The following is a 23,222-nucleotide window of genomic DNA, read 5'->3' on the forward strand; positions in this document are numbered from 1 at the left end:
GATCCGGCAGAACTCAGCTGTGAAATATCCCTGGAGATACATATAATTCTCTGTGCATTCTCATGAACCTCATTGGTTCTTGGATGTGGGTTAGACTTCTTCTAGGGTTGCCATCTGGTTGGTATTTTAACCTATTGTTTGGTAAAAAAAATACATTCTGTGCCAATAAGGGTCATTCTTTTAGGACTCTGGGTTAAGTCTTGCCATTGTTTTATTGCTGGCTGTAGTACCTTAATGCCACCAGAGGTGCTGCTGTTCTACCATGGACATTTTCCCCCTCACTGGCAGGAGTTGATCTCCAGCTCCTCGTTAATTATCACACATGTGTTTCTGATTATTTATTCCTGTTTCTCTCCATGCACCTTGCTGGTCATTGGTTTTTTTTTTCTTTGGAGGACCTACATTGTTTTATTCTGTTCTTGTGATATCCTTGCTCTCACTTGTACTCAGTCCCCAGGAGGATACCTGAAATCTCTCTTGCTTGGACCTTCTACAAGCTCACAGTTCCTGTGTATCCCTGGCCCTCGCTGTGATCTCTGTTCAGCTAAGTTTCCTGTACCTGCTGTGTTGTTTTCATTACCATTCACTTATTATCCTGCCATACCCAGATGTTTGTTAATTTATCCAGCAGTACCTGATTTGTGTTCTCCCTGCAGTAAATACTTTCCTCTTACCTCTGGCTTTATGCTGTCAGCGCAAGGATCTAGTTTTGGAACAGACTGCAAAACTGCAACCTGGAAAACCAAAGCACAAATGCTCTTTGTGATTTCGCACGCCTACATTCATGGAATTGCACTTTATGGGGAAGATCATGAATTTGTAAGCCAAGATGGAGGCTTCTGTTATGGTGCAGCTGATGGAGCTGGGTGAATTTGGGGCATTCTTTGTTAAATACAGAAATGTGCCTAGTTGCATTAAATTAAAAACAAGAGAATTTAATTTGGGTGCAATATTACTTAAATGAGATAAAGGGAGTGTGCACCTTGAAGTGCAAAGACATGTGTCACGGTCTGCCTCCGTCTGCTTTGCATCATCTCCCTTTTGAATGCTGCTTGCATCCTGCGGTCCCTGTTTGTTTTGCACTGTGCAGTATTTGTGTTCATTGTATGTGTTAGCAGCAGTACCTCTGATCACCAGAGGTGCTGCAATTATGCCTGCCTCTTGTGCTTTAGGAGTTAACCTTCCTGTTCACTAATTATTCCTTGCACCTGGGTGTGTCCTTCTTGTACTTGTCTCTCCCAGCATTTATTGCTGGTTATTGTTGTCCCATCCTGTTGTTTCTACCCTCTGCTGTGCTTGTGGTTTCATGCTGACTGGATCTCTCCATATCACTGCTTACCTGCTATCTGGGAGCTCTCCATATTACCACTTTCCTACATCAGCCATCTACCCGGTATTTATTTCTGCATTTTCCTGTATATTCAGTGTTACACCATCAGATTGTTATTCCAGCAATAAACTTTGTGTGTTTTCACCTCATTCCTGGCTCCTGAGCTGCACTTTGTATTTGAACCGTGACAACATGTAGGTGCACTTGTACACATAGAGCAGCATTGCAGCTCCGAACTTTGTGTTTCGTAAATGACCCATCAGAAAAACAGTTACCTGATCCCACAGGATTCCAGAAGGAAATGTCAAGTACAGGTGCCTCGTTCCTCTGCCAGAGACAGCAGACTCCCCTTTCCTCCAAGCAAGCACACATTTGGTGATATCATTCACTTGCACCTCTTGTAACAGCTGGATGCAGTTGTGTGACAAGAAGTGACATCATTAGATGGGACTAAGGAATACCCGTTAAATTCTGCATCCTTTATTTGGATTTTTTTTTTTATTGCTGTATAACTGAAGACTAGAATGCACTGTAGTTCCTGGAAAGTGATGCAATAGCAAAGAATAACACATTTGTATTTACCTCTCTGAATAGCTGTATGTCTCCAGATAATAATGGTACACCATTTGTATAGATTGACTGGCATATTTGTATTCGCAGACCAATAGCTTACTACTGGTTTGAGCGATCACAAGCCCCTAGTTCATACTTGCCAACTCTGGCAAGCTGTCCTGCTGGAGATCAGGAGGGGGGTGGGCATGTGGGGGCGGGGCTCCATGAATCACGTCATTTTGCACCGCCCCCTAGACATCACACTTTTGTAGCCTATTACAGCAGGGGGCAGGGCCACAATGACAGACAACTCGCGCCCTAAGCCCTGCCACCCCCGCCAATTAAGTAATGAGGGGGACCAGAAATCGGGAGGTTGCACTGCTCTCCAGGGAGTCCTGAAGAACTCCCAGAAATTGTTTCTTAGCCGTATGCTCCAGCTACAAACCTAGTATAAGTGCCGATAACTAGTGATGACGGCTGTGTATGCTTTTACATGTGTATACAATCGGGGGAAACTATAAAAAAAAGATATTTTATGCACAGTAGAAATTCATAACATACTAATAAATGTATTTCATGAAAAAAAACAAAAAACTTTTTATTTTGTAATGTTTTATCATTAATGTCCATATTATTAACAGGTGATACTAACTGAATAGTTTTTGTTTTTTTCTGTGCATTCTTTTGTGATGTTGCATTCCACATATGTATTGGACGTATCCTCCCGTCTCTTATCTAGTAGAGCAGAGAAGACCTACACCCGAATTCATCCCCACACGTATCTTCACATCTGTTCCTTGTTGAAATCGGGCGTACGTATATGCAATTTATGTGCCTTTTAAAACAAACGCACATTGCGTTCAGTATGTGTGACTTGATGAATCAGGCTCAATGACTCTAAGGGGTAAATGTATTAAGTGCCGATTTCTGCAAGTCGCCGGACATCGGTAAGTTTGCAGTGAAAATTTAAAGCGGCAATGGCGTTAATGGCATTGTTTTGCGCTTTAAATTTTCACTGCAAACTCGCCGATTTACGGTGACTTGCAGAAATCGGCACTTAATACATTTACCCCCAGGACTAGTCCTTTTTAAAACACATAAATAATATTAATAATCAAAATGAATACTGACCTTCATTTACAAAAATTAAGCATAGAAATGATTAGGAAAACCTTTAGTTCCAATAAATCTTACCATCCACCTTATCAGGAGTTGTAAAGGAAATACATTTTATATATACAGTACATGCAGGTAACTGGTAACGTTCACGGAGCAAATAGGATTGCAGGACTCCATGTCCCACAGTGACTGTCTCTGTCATTATCTCGCCTTTAAATATAAGGGTTAGAGCCTGATCAATCAGATTGCCACTAGGGAGCAAGTATAAATAAAACATGTCTTTTCTGCACAGGGCAAAGCTGTAATTTGCCAAGTGCATTGTAATTATTTCTTGTTAATTATCACAGTAGCATGTTGCAAGCAGCTAAGGTAGGCCGTTTCCATGTACAGTTGCATGCAGCAATGGAAAATCCCCTAAGATGATATAAATTTCAAAGTTGAACTGTTGACAAGTGCATAATATGCCCCCTTCTCACTCCAGAGCTGGAAGTTTGAGGAGCGCTGAGACAATTAATTTCCGCAGTTGTGTTTGCTGCAAGCCGTAATGTCATTTACATCACTCAGAAAGTCCTTCACCTCTCCTGAACGCAAGCGTCTAAAGAAAAGGTCAATATAAATATCCCCCTTGACTTATTTTTCAAGTACAGGTTCACCGTTGTGAAGTCTACGATCTTCAATCTGTCTGGTGTAACATCACAGACAGAAACCTTGATCTCTTGGTACAGATCTCTACCAAGGGTGGAGGAGTCACGGGGGACAGTAGCCTGCACCTTGTTTGCGTTTCTTGTTATATTTTCCTAATATCCCGCTAATTTGTAAACGAACATCTTTGTTAATTGGTCTCTTCCTGATATTAGATGTATTTATTTCTCTGTTGAGAATGGGGTCAGGAGAATGGTCTTGTTGAAGCCCTGTGCAGACCCCCAACTGTACCATTTTTACAGGACAGTCATGACTTCTGTTCAAAAAAACAAAGGGTACAATATGTTCACCATCATCCTCCCTTTTAATGTAAAGAAAATATTATCTAGACACATTTTAAATACTGTGTAAAAATGAAATACAATTGAACAGTTCAATATACAGAATGTTGTTATGTTTCATTGATTTGGTGTTCAGTAGGTTGGTACCTGTGGAATGCTTTTAGCACAGACTAAACCCCTCCAGACAGTCAACACTGCCACCTATAGATTCAAATCGGGCTAACCAATATATTAGAGAGGATGAGCATGGTGGTTTAGTGGTTAGCACTTCTGCCTTACAGCACTGGGGTCATGAGTTAAATTCCCGACCATGGCCTTATCTGTGTGGAGTTTGCAGGTTCTCATCGTGTTTGCATGGGTTTCCTCCGGGTGCTCCGGTTTCCTCCCACACTCCAAAAACATACTAGTAGGTTAATTGGCTGCTAACAAAATTGACCTTAGTCTGTCTGTGTGTGTGTGTGTGTGTGTATGTTAGGGAATTTAGACTGGAAGTCCCAATGGGGCAGGGACTGATGTGAGTGAGTTCTCTGTACAGCGCTGTGGAATTAGTGGCGCTATATAAATAAATGGTGATGATGAATGGTGATGATCAACATAGACACTTTAAAAGCTTTATTTAGTTCTATCTGTAATAAAGTCCAACTCGAAGGCTAGGCTCATAAATATAATATAGATAAATATGATGTAATTGGCAGCGTCTGATAGGGATAGTGGAAAATGAGCAGTGTCCTCTAAAAAATGGTCATGGCACATTTAGGCCACTATGTTATTGTCATCACTGTTGGGTAATAGAAACCCAACCAACTGTTCCTAATTTTCTGGGAGAGTAACATATTTAAAATTTTTGTCCCTATTAATGTACCTCGTTTCATTGCTGACTAGTGCACATTATAAATTATATTATTCTGTATACTAGTTGCATTTCTTAATAAATAATTTTATACTTGAAGCTTTGTAAGTTATTATTATAGTGCAAAAAAAATCAACAATCATGGGCTCATTGTCTAGCTGTAACTGAAGTGTTAAGTGTCATTGTCATTGTAACCAATTTAAATAATTGTTGAAATCATTTTCAGTAATATTAAGTGTAGGTATGAAGTGGTAGATGAGGCTGCCTTCTTGTTATATGTAATTTATATCTTTTGAATAAACAGGTATTTTAGAATGATATTGTTTTTTGTTTAGGTCATTTACTTTAATGAGGTGAACTTGTAATCACCACCCCCACGTCTATCTTCTGCCAATGTGACAAGATTCCAACGCAAGAAGCTACATACAGAGGTAAGTACTAACCATATACTTCACATTACCAATGAAATACAAAGCAAACTAACACAAGATATTTCCATTGATGAACATTGATTTCAAAACATTAATCCGTCCCTCAAGAATCATTAACTGCATCCGATGCCCAGGGGCGGATCTAGAGAATATTTGTACCCGGGGCGATGTAGGGGGGGGCGATTTAGGCCCCGCCCCCTTTTTGACATCTGAGGCTGCCGGCGGCTGCATACTATGTGCAGGTCCGTTCAGCAGTGACAGGCAGGGACAGTGTGATCCCCGGATGCTCGGATTGTGTTTAGAAAACAATCAGAGCAGCCGGGCAGCACACTGTCCCTGCCTGTCACTGCTGAACGGACCTGTACATAGTGTGCAGCCGCCGGCAGCAAGCCCCGGCTAGGGGGGGGGGTGCGATCACCCCGATCGCCCCCCCCCCCCCCTGGATCCGCCACTGCCGATGCCAGTGACTCATAATAAATTGAAGATATAATGACATCTTACTATAGAACTAACTAAAAATGTTGGCGTCTGGGGCAAAAAGGACATGTTATGCCCTCAAACCTCAATTTTTACCAAATTAATGTAAAATAACCCCCTGCGCCCCCCTTCATGTTTGCGCCCTGGATGGCTGCCCTCTCGCACAGCCCTAGTTACAGCCCCATCTGAACCATCTACATAACGCCTGATGAAAAAGAGACATCTAATATCTGAATAACGAATAAGGTGAATAAATGATGGTGACAAAAGTAAACTTGAACTAGAACACTTATGAATTTTTGATTGGTATAAAGATACTGAACTTTCTATTGAGAGACTAGTTACCGTATATACTCAAGTATAAGCCGACCCGAATATAAGCCGAGGCACCTAATTTTACCACAAAAAACTGGGAAAACATATTGACTCGAGTATAAGCCGAGGGGGCGGGGCTTTTTCAGCATAAAAAGTGTGCTGAAAAACTCGGCTTATACGCGAGTATATACGGTACCTAATGATAACACAGAATATCGTTACATCAGGATTACTTTGGAATCTAGGACATGATACTGTTGTGAAAGGTAAAAACTAATCACTTAATCTTGCATATAAATGTGAACGTTACAAATTTGAGAATTCAGAGTTCATTATACTTTTTCCTCCAATCGATTGTTCCTTTAATATCAACCATTACATCAGCACAGTGGTTTAGTGGTTAGCACTTCTGCCTCACAGCACTGGGGTCAAGAATTCAATTCCCGACCATGGATGTATCTGTGTGGAGTTTATATGTTCTCCCCATGTTTGCGTGGGTTTTCTCCGAATGCTCCGGTTTCCTCCCACACTCCAAAACCATACTAGTGGGTTAATTGGCTGTTAACAAGTGGACTCTAATCTCTCTTTGTCTGTGTGTGTGTTAGGGAATTTAGACTATAAGCTCCAACGCGGAAAGGATCGATGTGTGTTCTCTGTACAGCGCTGTGGAAGTAGTGGTGCTATATAATTAGCTGATGATTGGTTGCTCTCCATTTTATGTGTTAATCTTATTTTTTGTTTTTATGTTAACCAACTTACTAACACTTAATATTTCTGCCAGTTATTGTAACCATTATTATTTAAATTGGTTGCAATGACAAAGACACTTAACATTTCAATTACAACTAGGCAATGAGCGCATGATTGTTTTTTTTTTTTTCTGCATTTAGTTATACTCAAGGAGTGATACCTTGAATATCGTGTGGGTCTTGCAACAGCAATAGTGATAGAACCAACAAAACCTCAGAGTGCAGCGCTTATAACCAAAAGTAACAATTTTAAGGGGGGTATTCAATTGTTAGCGAGATCGCTGAGCTGCGAGCTGAAATTCATCGAGATATTACCGTATTAACGGTAATATTTTTGGAGCGCGAGTATTTCAGCGATCTCGCTAACAATTGAATACCCCCCTAAGTTTTTACATTTTTAAAAACCATGCACAATATGCACATATATACTAAATTTTTATATAGCAATAGTGATAGAGCGTGGTTCCTTTCACCTCTCTGTTTATCAGTACTTATTGTAGTGGAATATTCAAAAATGACATTATAACCTAGTTCAGTAAATGTGTTATGATGAGAATAATGACGTACCAAGGTCAGCCTAGAATCACATATGATGTGCCCAGACTCTCAGCACCAAAAGGCAGTTGGAAGTTATTTTAAAATGTCAGTAACTATATAGTGAATGATATAGCTGTATAAATATATATACAAATAATATATATAATATATAATAATAAATAATAAATAATATATATATAAATATATACAAATATATGTAGCTATTTTGTATCTGCTGTCGTTGGCCACAGAAAACTCCACTAAAATGAATCAATACAAGAATCAGGAGAGAACTGTAAGCATTCTAGGTGGGTACAATGTCTGTGACATTTACATATATTCATCTCGTAAAACACAAGTCTACGTAAATGGAACAAATTCTCTCATAAGAAAGGTTAAATATGAATTTCCAGACACAGAGTATATTAGTTGCGAACAAGAAATTGTGTCGTATGACAATGTGATCTTTGCAAAGACCTGAGCTCTTTGCCTCAGGCTTATTTTCTATGTGGTAATGAAGCGTTTCACAGAACAATGACTGATTTGGGCTGTCACCTAGCCCCACCACGTTTAGTTACCATTAGGACACGGTGAGCGGCTTAACCTCGTCATCTGTAAAAGATCTTTACTCCTTAGTTTGTAGTCCTAGCATTTGAATGTTTGCCTACAGCAAGGGTCCTATGGTGTGTTATGTACTTGATTGAAGCTGATGTTAGCCATCTTTTCCTACCAAATGAAACATATATGAAAATATACCATCATACTGGTTTTATAATGCATTCATTTCTAGAAGAAAACAAGCAGAAATATATTACACAAGCCCTTTAAAAGGTGATCTGTATATTATATTACATGTTTATATTTGCTTTACTCTGTTGTCAGGACCGGATTAACCATAGGGCTAACTGGGCTACAGCCCTGGGGCCTATGGCATCCAGGGGGCCCTTGAAAGTGCTCAGCAGCAGTATTGATCGGTCAGGGGTGGGGGCGCCCCCGGCGCGATCAGTGCTGCTGAGCACTTTCCCTGTAGTCCTTCTCCGGCGCGCTGTAGTCTCCTTACTGAGGAGATCTCGTGAGTCTCACTCTCACGAGATCTCCTCAGTAAAGAGAGCACAGCGTGCCGGAGAAGGAGGTAAGTGCCGGGGGGGTGGGGGACGCGTGGGCAGCTCCGGCAGCTCCGATCAGGGGGGGGGGGGGGCGCGCAATCAGCTTGGATCACGGGGGGAGGGGCCTTCACGGGGGAATGGAGGCCCCCTTAGCCCAGGGGCCTCCATTCCCTTAATCCGGCCCTGCCTGTTGTTGACAATGTTTCCCTGTATGCTGTACTCAAAAAGCGAGAAAACATACCCACAAACTGTGCAAAAAGAAATCACCAACTGCACTGAAAAATAAATACAATTAGTTTGGGTAGTTTAAAAAAAAAAAAAAAATTACTGGCACCCGGACAGATTGCAAATATTTGAAAAATATCCCAGTCATTGGGGTACCACATACCTCTAAGTGGTTAATACCACCATTTGTTTAATGTGCACATTTTTCCTGAGTGGATTAAACAAAATAACATTTGTCTTACATGGATAAAACAATTCAGGTTTATTAAACTGCTTTTAATTGTCATGTTTCTTTCATTGAAAAATACAATTAGACTGCTCTATTTAAACCATATTAACATTTTTCAACACAATCACTATTATACTGTATGCTATATTAGGTTACTTATGTAGCAGCTTCAAAAGTGAAGCTTGGAAACAGGGATAGTGGAATATTACAGCTGCATCAGGACATTCAATACCTGAGGCCAGAGACCAGAGCACCAGCATTTTGGAGCGCTAAAACACTGAGGACCTCAGTTAGAGTCGGACGCAAAGTCCGTTTTAGGCGCATCCAACAAAAAACCACTATCACGCATGTGCAGCAAGCTCCATATCCGCCTGCACCTTGGACGCAATTAACACTTGCGACAGCTTGTGGCTCACTACGAGAGAATGGGATGAACGCGGAATTGTGAAGACGTGACCATGTAAGTACATCCTAGTCGCAGTGAGGCGCAGATTCAACGCATGTCAAAAAAGGGCTAAAACTGTGCGGCAGGAATTAGGTGGCACAAGCAGTTAACTAGCTGCTCACAGCTCGGTATGGTATTACAAGTGGGACGCGACTGTGGTTGCATGCCACTCATAATACCCTACCAAGCTGCGACACACTCCCACTCCTACACTTCCGTCCGACTCTAAATGAGGTCCTGAATGAGCATCCCTAATTTAGTGTTTTAGCTTTTCCTTGAGCCCACGCACAGAAACGCCAGCAGAGGCTGTGCATTTAATCATTTAAATTAGGTTGAGCTTGCTTCTTACCTGTAGTGCTTGTGCTGGCAGCTGCTCTTGTAGAGCAAGCAGGAAAGCGACAATACAGGCAGAGGAGCGCGATCTCTGTGCTGCTGCTCCTCCATGTCAGTGATAGGCTGGGAGAGTGGTGCTGGCCTGTGACATCCCAGCCTATCACTGACATGGAGGAGTAGCAGCCGGCTGCAGAACTGACATACCCTTCCTTAACTTATCACCCACATTTCCCACTTGCTGTACAAGATGCATAGAGGGGTGAATGCAGCACCTGAGGGTGAAGGATTCTGAAGGGGTGAGGGGCACTTAGCGCTAATCATACAGTTCCATCAGCCTTAGAACTCCGATGATGGTAGACACACCCAGGGGCGGATCTAGACTTTATGTTTAGGGGGGGGCGATTTTGCATAATCACGCCCCTCCTTTGCTCTGATTGGCTGCCCCGCGTTAAACCCCGCCTTCCGCCCGCGATTGGCCCCGCCCCCTCCCGCTGTGATCGCTGGCTGGGACCACTCTGATTGGCTGGCCCACATTTAGCCCCGCCCCCCCCTGCTCGCGCTTAGCCCCTCCCGTTTTGATCGGCGGTTAGGACCTAGCTTTTTGCTGCTAGGGGGGGCGAATGCCCCGATCGCCCCCCCCCCCTGGATCCGCCACTGGACACACCCCGATATGTCTTACAAATACACTTCCGTGGCATTTCACTTCCGTAGCAACCTGCCGGGCCCCTTTAGTAAATCATCATGTAATATGAGCTGCCCTGTCAATTAATTTATAACAACAATAGTATAATCTACAAAAGTTATTTTGTCTTTATAGGTGTAGCTCATACAGCTGGTAATTAATTCAGTAATTATCTAAGATGCCTGGAAACTATTGTGCAGGATCGGGTGAGTAAAAAGCAGACATGGAGTTAATAAATACAGATGTTCAGGGAATAAAGTATTTAATATGAGACCATCTGCAAACAATGTCTTTACATGTTGGCCACGATGAGGTAGCGCGAGTAGGACAAAGCTTTACATATCTCTAGAGACGTTTGTCAGTTAATGTTACGGATATTTTAATTAAAAGAAATTATCTGTAAAATAGGACTTATGTGGTTCTGGATGGCATTAAGTAGAGGTCGATATGTTAATATGGGCTGACTGTAACTTGTTATTTTATCTTACCACAATTTTTTATTTATGACGGCCAGCATAACGCATCATGGGTTTTAAGGCCAGTTCAGCTTTGGGTCACTAATTTCTTTAATGCGAGTATTTTCTGGCTCTACAACTTATATTACACTGCTTTTAATTATTGGTACACTGTATCACAAACAAGCTCGAATAATCTTCAATAGGCTCCTCCCTAAATTTTGCTGTTCAAAATTTGTGGTTTGCATTTGAGGTTCACTGTTTTAAAATTATTTTGAAATAATAATAATATTTCTTAAAGATTTTTCTAATTTGACTAGTGAATGCGATTGTGTTCAAAGTTCAAATTTCGCTGTTGGAGGCTTGCAGTTAAAGTGGGGAGTAGCCTAGGTCTGAATGGAGTAGGACATTGTTGCCAAAGCTCCTCTGGCACACTAAGAAAATCCGCCAACATCAAGCTTCAATAAACAACAGAGCCCTGGTGCCCTCGGTTCCTCATGGGAGTGTCTTCCTCACAAATTTTCAAGTTTCCAAGACCAGTACCCTATCCCTGCATAGAAAATCACGTGTTGCCAGTGACCCAATGGGCTGTCCATAAAAACCAGCAAAAAGGGCCTTCTTTGAGTGTAGTTCACCTCAGTTCATTACTAAGAAAACATTGGAGTACTGGCTTATACAACTGATTAACACCTCCCTTTCTGCGACAGAGAAAAGTCTGGCCAATTTTCCGCCTATTTCTTGTGCCACAGGGACCCCCTGGCTGGCGGATACTCGGAGCTATATAACTCTCTAGAGGCTCCTGTTCATGCTTGATCGTACCAACTGTCTCCTCATACCTTGTGGCAGATGGCAGTTCTCGCCTGGACATGAAGCACAGTCGGGAATGCTCCTCAGACATGTGGCAAGCCCAAGATTCCCCATAAGGCTTCTTGCAGTATAACCTGCTCTAAACGCCTCATTCAGTACTCACATAGGTTCAGCTAATCGATACAGCTCACATAGCAGAGATTGGTGGTGTCAGACAGTCCCCCGGCTTGGACTACAAGTTGAGACACAGCCACATGGTCAGCATCAGTGTCATTATCAGGAAAAGCAGTATCAAGCTTTGGTAATTCCCACATAGCCATTACCTTCCTCTGGTTCTCACTCACAAGCCGAGATCGCTGCAGTACATTCAGCTGGTCAGTGCACTTGTTCTGCCTTCCCGACACCAAGCAAGGTAGGTTAAGTACCAGACCCTACAAAAAAATCAATTCCAGACCCACATCAATTTAATTAATAAGCTTCAGAAAAGATAAATAGGAGCACCCTCTTGACACCTACTCATAGCCTAAGGCTGGATTTAGATTAGTAAGGTGATGACCTGAGAGGGCTCAAAATGGAAGATTAATGTCCAATACCTTCCTCCCCAACCCAATTCTCCACCCTCTGTTCCTGAATCTCTCACTTGGAGCATCACAGCTAACATGAATCAGCCATGGTTCATCGAAATATAAAGAACACATAGCTAGACACAGCTCAATTCTTAGAAAGTAAAGACTGATGGATTTAAAACCTCCGGACCCTCTGGAATATCCTAGTTCCTCTCGTCCTCTGGATGTGAAACTGGGTTTCAAGGCACGTCTGCTAATCAAGAACCTGGTACAGGAGATCAAGGCGGTATTCAACAGGAAATAAAATGTGCTATAGTCCATAAATAACGACCTGAAAAGTAAGACAGATGCGCTACATGGCTCGCAGGCGATAATAGATACCGAAATTATAATAGCGGAGGCCCAGAATAAAATATTAAACCTTTGGATATGAATTTGTTTTGAAAGTTTGACCAGTGAGCCCAGTAGGGAACTAATTAGGTTAGGTACATACACAAACTATGCTTTTGGAATGTGGGAGGAAACCGGAGCACCCGGAGAAAACCCATGGGGAGAACATACAAACTCCACACAGACAAGGCTATGGTCGGGAATTGAAACCATGACCCCAGTGCTGTAAGGCAGAAGTGCTAACCACTTAGCCACTGTGCTGCCCAAAAACCCACAATTGGGTACTTACGACCCATCCAAGATATTAGATGATATATACAATGGCACTGTAGACACCTATTTATCACCAGTCACCATCCCTTAAGATCCCACCAAAACGTTCAGCCATCCTTAATGATGACACCACATTAGAAGAGACCCTCCAGGCAATTAAATCTCTTAATTTGGCTTCAATAACCTGTCCCAGTTTCAGCCACCCAGGCTGACTGACCTATTCAACACCATTCTAGAGGGGTAGCCTTCAATTCTGTGACAACAAAAGCTAATATTGTCTTCTTGACTCTACAAAATAATTACTGGCCCATCTCATTACTCAATGTTGATATGGAAATTTATGCTAAAATAGTGGCCATCCAATTGAACTCAATAATCCCCCACTTGGCCCATCTGAAATAACTTTTGCATCTCTCTGTTTATGTTGTGCATCTACCAAGAATAATCTCCCCAAATTACTCTGTGCTAACTACTTATGGTCCTTTGGTGAATTCCATATGTGTAAAAACAAAAGAAAACACTTATAGACTCATGTGTCACTGTATACCTTTCCACCCTTGACAGTTGCAAATTTTGTTCCCAAAAAGGCTCCTTTCTACAAATCTGGTGGGAATGTAAAAATCTAACAAACTTCTAGAGAGGTATAAGGAATCTCATCCTCATAGTGGTACAACTGGATGTTCCAAGCTCCATTAATCTTCCTCTCGGCTTTGCTGCCCTCAGCTTTTCACCACCAAAACAAGCTAATCAGGCACATAAGCGCTGCAACCACCTGCCAACCTGCCGCTAAATGGAAATACCCTTCAACTTCCTTACACCAAGCAGCACTCAATAGGTTATGGAATATCTACCGAATGGAGTACATGACATACTTTGTTAAATATTCCTTCCAACCTGAGCGACATATCATAATTTAAGATCACCTATCCCATTGTGAGGGCATGCATATATTAACTTTACTATGTACAGGTGCGGTGGCTTCTTCTGGATACCTCTTCCCCTTCATTTTCTACTTTTTCTTTTGTCCTTCCAACATTCCCGCTTCCCCACACAACCCTGTTTATACCACAACCCCAGATTGTTACCCTGCTCATTCTTCTCACCTGGATCAATTATATCAGTTAGTGACTCTGATGTTTGCATTGTATTGTATTACTTTATGATTGTACCTACCTCCTGATTTTACTCAGATCTGTGTGTACATCAAACTTTCCATCACTACAAATATTTGCACCTGATTTACTTTATCAAATTTAACTTGATTTTTTTTTTTTTGAACTGATCAAACTTTCAGCAAATTATACTTTGTACTATTTATCTCACTTGCACATTTATGTTTTTATTATTTATGTAAAAGGAGCTTTTTTTCTTCTGACAGCAACTGTAATAGCAGGGTCTGTGAAACATGAATACAGTATCTCATATTTCTGAGCAAAATGACAGTAATAAATACAGACCGAGTGTATCTTCTTTAATAAGTAATGATACTTGTTTTATTCATACAGCAGATTTCTATTCAGCTAATTTGCACACCAATGTAGTGTTTTTCCAGAGTGCAACGAGTGATTAGGATCTACATAGAAAGCTGTTCCTCTGCTGATTGGATAACTATATTTCCTAATGAAAATGTTGCATTTGTGCACAGGCTAAATTAGCCACGTATGGAAATATACAGTAGCTTGTGGATTCTCTGGAACATGCAGAGGCTGTTGTCAACTGGAGCTACTGCATGCTGTCAGTGAGGTTTGAAGCTGTCAGACACCCGGTGCTGGATTCTTCATCTAAATGAACTTCAGTCCTGGTGGTGATGATAGCGCATTCCTCCATCTTTACAGGAGGAGGGTGGGGGGGGTTGGTATGCCATTGGCAATTTCACTGAGACCACAAATTAATTATAAAAATGCTGAGGGAAGGAGAGGTAATGATTTGGAAAAGTGACTGGGAAATAGAGGAGAAATGGTGCAGTGTAGAGCTATTCCCAAAAGTACAGGGAATTTATGGGTCAAATGTATTTTCTCTAAATATTTTGCACAATATGGTGAGTTCTGCATCCTGCTAACATATGGCAACAGTCATTGAGCTGCACAAGGATTCCTACTAATGTGCCAGCTAAAATTAGACTGTTTTCCTGTGCTGTAAAATCCCATACGGCACTGCATACAATTCAGTATTTGAGACTGATGTATGAAAAGCCTTTAATAAAGGGAATATATTGCTTTTTTTTTTTTTTTCACAGATATTTGCCTCCTGACAATCAGATCTCTACAACAATGGTATCCCGAGATTCACTGCGACTGTCTTGTTGAACAGCAGACGCTAACACACTGCTTCGGCACATTGATATAATCATCCTATAAGATGTTCCATTTAACAAAACAGACTATATTCAATACAGAATATAATTATAATACCTAACAAGGTCTAGGTAATTACACTTTTCAGGGTCTGCATATTGATGGCATAATGGTTGCTCTGTAAATTTGACGTGTGGGAGAGAAATAGTTATATTACTGCAATAGTAAAACAAACTGTCCATTGAAACATCACATCATTGGTTTGATTGTAGGTCATCTAATAATTGAATGCGACCCTTCTTTAATTTATAACTCGGTCACTTAATAAAACATGTACCCGGCAAGTCCTCTGCCCCAAAGGGTTAAATTTCATTGTTCACAAGCTGTGACATGTAATAGTTTTTAAGGTCGGGACACTAATTTGTTTAATGTGATTTATTTTCATTTATTATCTCTGATTCTCTCCCTTTCACACTACTTTATATGTGGAATATTGATTTTTTTTTTTCCGACCAGAAGGTGAACAAATGGAACAGATTACATTTATCTTGAAGACACAAGATCACAGGATATAAAAGGCTTAATGGCTGATATCATGACTTCCTTTACCGTCTTACCCTTTAACTATAACCTTAAATAACTGACACGAGACCTGAGTGTGGCAAATCTAAATAATGTATTTAAATATGGTGGTGGAGAAGAAAGCAGTCAGTGCGACGTCTGCCAGGCAATACCCAACTGTCCCAGTATTAACCTTTGGGACCTCATCAACTGGGGACAACCAATCAAACCCCTGGGTTCAAGTGGGGGACAACCAATCACACCCCAGATGCACATATCCACCTTAGCGGGACACCGCGTCCTGGGCTTACAGAACCCGCTCATCCTCTGGGCTAGATGGAAAGCAACCACAAGGCAACCCACAGGGGCGGTACCTGTACCGAGACTATAGCCAATTCCCTGGAAGAGAGGCAAGTTCAGCGTGCCCACTACCGTAATGTGCGCCCAAACCACAAATTTAAAAGAAGTCTGAGGAGACATTGTATAATTTTTAGTAATGTTGTGCTATATAAATGTGTTCAGTGATCTCATTCCCTTCTTCAAGTGTCTTGCGCTCTTGTAGGAATAGAATATGTAATGTTAGATTTAAGATATTGTTTATAAAAAAAGTTAATTTAGTGGGCCTGATTCAAATCGGAACACAACTTGAACGCAAGTTGTGTTTTCGAAAAGAGCGCGGAACTTGAGCGCTGTTCCAGTCATATTCAAATACAAGCATGTCTCAAGATACGTTTCCATTTGAATCTGGGTGTATGTACACTTTGCCTACACAGTACTTGCCGTACGTAAGGTCAATCATCATATCATGTAATTAAACTAAGAGGGTGCAATGCCCCATGTCTACACTGCGCATGGCGTTCATAGATTGTCTGTCCAGCAGCAATGGGACCCTGGCAATGGTACTCTGTAAACGTCTTACCAATTACATTATAATAATGTTTTAAATCACGAGTCATGTAATTCATATACCAACACTGTCTCATGGTTTACCCAGGTGTGTGTGTCCTCCTGTTACTGCTGCTATCTCTCGGCTGTTTACATTTAGTTGCCCAAACTAACTACATATGACAATATGTTCAGAGCCTCTGGCTGATAATGAGGAAAATATTGAAAATTAGTTGGTGGAGTAGAGAGGGCTTAAAAATGAGTGAGAGGAAAAGCCGAATCCCGCAGCTGCTGTATGTAATGGGCAGCCTGTCTTCAAACAACTCAACTGTGAAACAATGCAAGCCGTAGCTTATAGTTCTCTCCTAAAGGTAATTCGTATTCTGCCGGAGTAGACATTCTGTACTGTATTTCAATCCCTGTTGGCATTATCCGTGATTGAATGCTATGATAAAGTACAGTAAATGCTTCTTTAGAAAGGTCACTGAGGTTACTAGAGTTTTGTAAATGTAAATTTCTGGTATGGGGATATTCAGGGGGAACTGAAAGTCCTTTAAATATACAGCACTGGGGTCATGAGTTTGATTTCCGACCATGGCCTTATCTGTGTGAAGTTTGTATGTTCTCCCTGTGTTTATGTGGGTTTCCTCTGGGTGCTCCAGCTTCCTCCCACACTCCAAAAACATACTAGTAGGTTAATTGGCTGATATTAAATTGAACCTAGTCTCTCGCTCTGTCTGTCTGTGTGTGTATATTAGGGAATTTAGACTGTAAGCTCCTATGGGGCAGGGACTGATGTGAGTGTGTTCTCTGTACAGCGCTGCGGAATTAGTGACGCTATATAAATAGATAATGATGATGATGATGATGTACACCGATCAGCCACAACTTTAAAACCACTTGCCTAATATTGTGTAGGTTTCCCTTGTGCCACCAAAACAGCTCTTACCTGTCGAGGCATGGACTTCACCAGACCTCTGAAGGTGTCCTGTGGTATCTGGCACCAAGATGATAGCAGCAGATCTCTTAAGTACTGTAAGATGCAAGGTATGGCTTCCATGGCTCTGACTTATGGCTTGCCTATTTTTCTGCTTCCAGCACATCAACTTCAAGAACTGACTGACCACTTGCTGTCCTCCCCTTGACAGATGCCATTTTGACGAGATAAACAATGTCATTCCCTTCACTTGTCAGTGGTATTAATGCAGTGGTTGATCGGTGTATATAGTAATTTGTAGCACTATATCTAAAATCTGCTACATATTTAAGAAATTCCCTTATTTGTTCCTCATCCTGCCCCTAGCATTCCCCTCATCATTAAGTGGTGTAGCAGAGCTCTTCACAGTGACTTGAGGAGTAGTGGCTATGTGGTCATGTGTATGAAATATCCCTCCTCATATAAGAAATTACTTTGACATTTGCACCTCCGACCACTAGAGGTCTCTTTATTTGCAAACTTGCCCTTAGATTTGCCCTTATCCAAGATGGCCAGTTTGGCATCAAAGAGAACCCATATTGGATCCCGTTTCCTGTTTTGGCCTATAAATGGCACTTCCTGGTTCAGATATGTGCTTGAGTGTTCTGCTTGCTCAGCTCCTGATACTTGCTACTCTACCTTGCATCTGTGACTACCTGCTTGTGTACCGACCCGGCAAACGTATGACTACTCGCTGGATATCTACTCGGCTATTGGGCTTCAGATAATACCACCAGTATCGTTACACCTCCTTTCTTTGCTCCTTCCCAACTCCTCTAATCTACTAAAGTCCATGTAAGCTTTCCACTATTTAAATCCTCTACACAAAAAAATGTACATACATCAATGATTTCTGCATTGAGAGGTATACAGCATGGAATATCTACTGAACAGTGATTTGCAAATTCCCCATGGAAATCTCCAAAAATAATCCCATTTTTTTTTTTTTTTTTTTTGCTATAATCACATAATTTGGCTCTTTTTTTGTTCCTACATTATTATTAACCTCAATAATATTAATTTCCAGTTATTTCCAGTCAATTTTTGTCAAGTTACAAGAACACTGCTACCCCTCCTATTTCTGTGTGAGCAATGTCACTGAGCAATCTCACTGGAGACTGGAAAGTGACAAGAACACTGCTACCCCTGTTTCTGTATGAGCAATGGCACTGAGCAATAGCACTGGAGACTGGAGAGTTACAAGAACACTGCTACCCCTGTTTCTGTGTGAGCAATGTCACTGAGCAATCTCACTGGAGACTGGAAAGTGACAAGAACACTGCTACCCCTGTTTCTGTGTGAGCAATGGCAATGGCACTGGAGAGTGACAAGAACACTGCTACCCCTGTTTCTGTATGAGCAATGGCACTGAGCAATGGCACTGGAGACTGGAGAGTGACAAGAACACTTCTACCCCTGTTTCTGTATGAGCAATGGCACTAGATCTCCTGGGGAGGGAGGTACTTGTGGAAGCCAAAACCAGCGAGATCTGACAACCCAACGATGATGTTTTGCCTCGATTCAGATCTGAGGATGCGCAAAAGTACCGAGCCGACTTGCGAGCTTACTCGGATCCCCTAAGCTCGAGTGGGTTCGGTTTTCAGAAAACCGAGCCTGAGCATCTCTACTTTAAAATCTTTCAAGACAGCATGTTACATGACCTCAAAGCAGGCGCGGGCTGGGAGGTTTCAGCCCGGGGGGCGCACAGGTGGCTGCATCACATGACATGTGATGACATGACATGTCACATGACATGACACATGACATCATAATGACGCGGCCGCATCGCGTGTCATGTGATGCGGCCTCCTGTGCGCTGACGTGGCCACATCGCGACGCGATGCGGCCGCCGGTAAAATTATTGCATCCACGGCGGGGGACGGGGGGAGGCGGCCGGCCCGAACAGCCGTAAGATTGAGCGGCCCGGGTGCCCGCTGCCCCCCTGCCCCCCGGTCCAGCACGCCCCTGCCTCAAAGGTGCCAAAATTTGAGTATTGTGCATTATTTTCAATAGATCCCATTTTGCATCATTCAGGTACACATTTTAAATGTGTAGTTTATATATGTATGAATTGTAAAGTAATAAAAGACTAAAATGTACAAATGTGACAATAAAGCACAGTCTAGCTGTCCCCTGATGTATTTAAGACAGGGATATACACGTTTAAAATCATATATAGGAATACTGTATATACTTAGAGTGATGGCCCAGATACAACTACATCACTGGGTGCCATAGTTACATTGCACTACTGGTCCTGTGCTAAATTAACTTTTTAAACAATACATGTCTGCAATTCCTTGCCATTAAGGCATTAGTGGTCTTATCTCATAACAAAAGTCCGTTCAACTGGTTATGTGTGGGCTAAATACAGCCCTCCAATGCTTTTACAAGATTGCTTTTCAAGCATCGAAAGCTTTATTCTACAATTCCATTTTTTCACAAAGCATGTGGCCAGTGATTGCTACTTGCAGCTTGACAATAAAGCCTGCACATCACTGTTACAGTGATCTTCTATAAGTGGTGCAATAGGAAACTGTTGTATATGTTTATCTGAGGACTATGGGAGTTGTAAATAAGCAAGAGCTGAAGAGCACAAGATTTCTTACTCCAGAGTTTTGCAGGGGCATTGATTTTGAACATCGACCTTTAAAACAGCATGTGATCATGCCCGCAGTATATAAGCAGATCAGACACTAAACATGTTTCGCTGTGCTTATATTTGCTGCGTAGACACAGTTTATAATAGAACTTTAATTCATTTGAATATTAATGAGCCGTTACATGGTGGTCATATCTTGTAAAAAAAAGACTCTGTCTTTATCATCATAATATAGGAAAGGTTTTATTGCCACACGCTGAGGAGACATTTTCGTAAAAATAAAAAATACCCTTGTGGTTAATAAAATGTTCCCAGAGTAGAAACGACCTGAGCAAGGAGGAGAATGATGTCAGAATAGTTTATCACAGTTTCTTGTAAGTGGCCTGTAAAATGTCATAAAATGAGGGGTCAAAGTGATGACCCTGCCGTTAAAAGCACATGTCCCCAAGGGGTCTGCAATGCTCTTGTTTCCTTCAATGGATATAGATTTAGCTATCAACTAACATGTTACGGAGATGGGTCTCTACACATTATTATGTGACTTGCTGTAGAGATCAGTCTTGGAGTCGTATATGACCAGGTTTGGAACAGAACCTCTCAACTTTTGAATCCAAATTCCGTGTTCCTCTTTTCTTCTACAGTTTCACATCCTCTTACTCCGGTTTATTGATTGTCCAAGGTCTCTGAACCTAAACTGCTACATAATTCCATTAAAATAGTGTGTTATGAGTTCTAGTTTCTCTGATGATTGTTATTGATGTGTATAGTAGCAGTGTCTTATGTTAATTTGTGTTTGGAAGTCTGCCACAGTGTTCCTGCGTATGTAATTGGAATACAAGCTTTGGTGTGTCTCTTTACATTAAGATTAAAGGGACATTATACTGAATCCTTACAAGATGCATTATATAAATCATTATCCCCTGATCTCATTTGACATTGTCTTACAACTCTCACTTTTTTGGGATTGTGCACAAACTGACTTAGGGCCTATTTAAGAAAGTGAGAAAAAGTCCATTCTCTTGGAGTTTTAAATGGATTTAGTGAAGACTATCGATGGCGTTTGCTTTCACCAAGGGGCTATGGTGATTTATTTATTTAACAGGGACAGTAAAGCCTCAAGTATGGTAGGGCCAGCAAAGGAAAAAATGCTTTACTTATAATATTTATTGTCAGCGCCGGTGCTAGGGTCCTTGGCGCCCTAGGCACAGTGTGAAAATCGGCGCCCCCCCTCTTTAAAAATCGGCGCCCCCCCTTTAAAAATCGGCGCCCCCCTGTCAAAATTGGCGCTGCGCTTCCCTCCCCTCTGCTCCCCATGTCTTTCGTTAACTTACCTGCATGAAGCTGCTCCTCTCTGCTCTGTCTTCTCCCCTCCACTCACAGACACTGTCGGGCCGTGATGATGACATCATCACGGCCTGTCACTGTCAGTGAGCGGAGGGGAGGAGACAGAGCAGAGAGGAGCAGCTTCTTGCAGGTAAGATTCATAGCCCCTTCCCTCCTCTCCTCCCTGTGGATTTCCGTTTTAAATGACCATAGTCATTTTTTTTTTCATTTCGAGGCGCCCTGCAGAGCCCGGCGCCCTAGGCAATTGCCTAACCTTGCCTAATGGGAGCGCCGGGCCTGTTTATTGTACTGGTGGCGAGATTAGAGTTATCATTAACCATCTAAAATGTGCAATTAAGAATAAATAAAAAAAGAGCTCTAAAACATGTTATTTGTTGTTTTTTTTTCCTTTTCTTTCTGGTGCAATTTTCATTTGATTAATTTTTTTTTAATTCAAGCGCACGCACCTTAATGCTAACATGGTGGTGTTGATCGCAAAACTTCCCAGACTAAGCATAAGGAGTTTGTATAGATACATGCTATGGATAAAACTTCTATAGTGGGAGCTGCACTGTTTAGGTAGATAATGGACACTGAGGCCTTGTGTTGATTGAGCGTCCCCATTATATGTTGTTAGGGTATTATCGAGCGGGGCGAGAGGTAGGTGGGAGGGATGATGTACCTTAGCATCTTCAGTTTACAGACAATGTAAACGTCTAGTCTTTGTGGTGGAAGTAGCAGTCACATCAGCGCATCCACCAAAGGTCATCACTGCGTTCTGTATAATCGTCAGTGTTACTGCTCTTCAGAGAAACCAATGTACAGTCCTTGTGTTAAACAAATCCAATCAGTTTTCATCAACACCTCCATCTACCTTGAGGTTCACACATTACTAAAACCAGAGTTTATCTACCAAAACCTTTAGATTCATATACTGCAGGAAGAATGTTCTTGGCATTGGAGGATATATTTTTTTCAGCCACTGGACATTGGAATTGATTTTCGCCGATTCATACTGCCGATTCAATACCAGTTGGCCACTACCCGTAGAGCCAAGCCATAGCACTTAAAATATATACAAAACAAACCTCACCTGGATCATGAGTAGACTTCGTGTGCCAAGCCAGAAAATTAGAGAGGCCGCAGTTGGGTCAGTATGGCAAGAGCCAGTAAGCCTAGACCAACATTGAGGTGGGAATGTGATGTGATTTGTCGCAGACCATACTCCAGACCATGATGCGGGATTCTCCATCTTTCATACTCAAGGGCAAATTTCCCACTTACTCCCAACAATGAGCACTGCGGGACAGCATACCTACTCATATCGATGGCATTGTTGACCAGTGTTGCACAGGTCAAGTTTAAATGTAATAAACACTCAGAACAAGTTGTCTCTTTTAGCTGAATGAATGGCTGCAGCAAACATCCAATGAGTTGCAATGTACACCACGCATTACGGTACATTTTATTTTCTCACAACTGTTAGCAGACTAGCAGACTTTAAGATGCTAGGGTGCCCAGGATTCCAAGTATCTTTCAATTCAAAGGAGTCTTAGTATTTGGCCCCCATGGGTCTACATGTAGGAGTTTTATCCTTTTATTCCCATCGATTTTAAGGTTATCGAAAAATGGTGACGAGTGAAAGCAGAAAAAATATATAATTGAACTGCTCCTTTTTGCATGCCCCCTCACACCTTTAACTCACCTCTTTGTGTCCATAAAGTAAA

General features: G+C 41.7%; 1 long non-coding RNA gene across 1 annotated transcript in view; it reads left to right on the plus strand.

The window, feature by feature from the left end:
• The window catches only part of LOC142099616 (uncharacterized), a 144,281-nt gene that overhangs the window by 75,511 nt on the left and 45,548 nt on the right, over positions 1-23,222 (plus strand). Inside the window, exon 2 of the long non-coding RNA XR_012678581.1 lies at positions 5,170-5,265. This is a non-coding gene — a long non-coding RNA (uncharacterized LOC142099616). The remainder of the gene's footprint in view (positions 1-5,169; positions 5,266-23,222) is intronic.

This window comes from Mixophyes fleayi, chromosome 8 (assembly GCF_038048845.1).
Source record: "Mixophyes fleayi isolate aMixFle1 chromosome 8, aMixFle1.hap1, whole genome shotgun sequence".
Lineage (NCBI taxonomy): Eukaryota > Metazoa > Chordata > Amphibia > Anura > Limnodynastidae > Mixophyes > Mixophyes fleayi.